Source organism: Miscanthus floridulus, chromosome 15 (assembly GCF_019320115.1).
Source record: "Miscanthus floridulus cultivar M001 chromosome 15, ASM1932011v1, whole genome shotgun sequence".
Lineage (NCBI taxonomy): Eukaryota > Viridiplantae > Streptophyta > Magnoliopsida > Poales > Poaceae > Miscanthus > Miscanthus floridulus.
The window spans coordinates 74,597,453-74,599,616 of record NC_089594.1 but is presented as its reverse complement, the minus strand read 5'-3'; positions in this window follow the sequence as shown (position 1 = coordinate 74,599,616).

Genomic DNA, 2,164 nt, shown 5'->3' with positions numbered 1-2,164 from the left:
ATTCACCAAGAATCCAAGATTGTATCAAGGGATCTTTCGGGTACATTAATTAAATTTAACCTTGATACTTGTAGCTAGGCGTGCCATTGGTTATAGTTTATTTCATGCTTAACCTTGCCACGCAGTGGCGAATCTAGGATTTTAGCTTAGGGTATGCTATTAAAAAATTTTCATATACAATTCGGTAAATCAATTTTAGCAATTTGATAATAATTATAAATTTTACAGTATGATTCGATACATTCAATGATTAGATTCAGACCATCCACTAAATACAATATAAATAGTTCAAATATAGGCATAAAAGAGTACCAGAGACTTACAATGCTATTTTTCTCACCGGTTTATTCGACTCTTATAAAGGGACATGAATGTCATTTTCACAATCATTCAAAAGGCTAAACAATACTTTTCTATAAAAACCTGAAGAACAGAGTTTAAATTACCGTAAATATTGCAGACGAGACGTGCGAGAAATAGACGACGATCCTCCAATTCAGAGCAGGGCGGAGGGCGGCAGCCGGTAGGCACCAGGGGCCAGGACAGCAGGGCGGCACCGACTCGACTCACCCAGTCAGGGCATCAGGCGCAGGCGGTGTGTTCCTCCGTGGCTCCGTACTCAAATTAGGAAACTGAAACGTCGTGTACAGAGTCGGAGACTCAGAGCGCGCATACCGTATGGGTTCACTTGCCGAATGGACCGCGTTACATGGGCCTCCCGTCATCAAGCGATGGTGTCCAGGTATGCTTTTTCATTTTTATTTTTTATAAATACAGCGTATACACTATTTTATATAGTATATATATACTACTTGCCGCCGGTTTTGCAGGGTATGCCGGTGCATACCCGGCATACCCTGCGGCTCCGCCACTGTTGCCATGGCTAAGCTTAGTCAAGTCATCAAGTGTAACGAGCCACACTTCTTGTGGTGGAGAATTTGGACTCCACAAAAGTGAAGTGTAACGCGCCACGCTTTTTGTGACGAAAACTTTGGGCTCCACAATAGTGAGAAGTTGTGGCTATAAAATAAATCTACAGCATGTGAGACGGTGCTAAGAAAACATGACAGCTAAGAATCAAAGACTAAAGATTGCTCGGCGAGTTTGCCCATGAGCCCATGAACCAAACAAGTCCATTTAGGGGCTGCAAAACTCTTATCCAATTATTTTACTTGTAGAAAACGAAGAGAGAACATCCAACCGTGCAACCCAAATGTTAAATGACTACTAGAATTGCTCAAAAAGAGTTGACCACTGCTCCATCCAATCCAAATTATAGTTTATTTTGCTTTTTTCTAAGTCAAACTTCTCTACCGTGAACAAATTTATTTTGCTTTTTTTCTAAGTCAAACTTCTCTACCGCTACAAATAGTTATGCATGCATAGGTTCATGCAGCAGGCGAGGTGATTGATGGTAGCGGGTGACCCTGGTCTGGTCTACCACACCACAGCACGGCATGCATGCACCTGCAACTGGTCGGTGCAGAGGCGGACCAGACCATGCACCTCGGGGCGACGCGCGTGGGACTCCGGAGCATGCGTCGTGCATAGGCGCGGGTGGCTATCCATGCTGGATCGGTTCTGGATCGTACCCGTAGAAAATCGAGTGCTCACCGCTCGAGAAACACTCGAGTACGGTATAGTTTTACCGAAAAAAGTAAAAAAAGATGTGGGTATCAGGGTGTGGTATAGATAGACAACAGAGCAAAGCAAAGGGAGCCATGCCTGAACAGAGGTCACTGGCATCCTCATGGTTCAGATAATTCTGAAAAGATGTTGCGATCTCACTTCATACAAAGGTTGGCGCATATTGTGGACAAGGAAGGGAAGGAAAGAAGAACACCTAGGAAAAGTTAGCCTTGGGTAGTAGGGAGTGCTTAGAAAAGCCTGAGTGGATGTCAAGTCCCAAGCACTGTGCCCAGCTCGACCACACTACGCACGTCGAGTCACTGTCACCGCGTGCCCCGCGGACGTCGTCGGTGTCAGGCCCGCTAGCACCTTGTCCTCGCATGGCCACGACATCATGCCGCACTCACCGTCCTCGTGCGCTGTGCGCCTCTACTTTTCCCGTCCTCCGGTTTGCTTTTGATACTCGCCCTCATCCCCGTACCGGACCCCCTCCCTTCTTTCTTCTTTTGGGGACAAGGCCACCCGCACGCCTCCC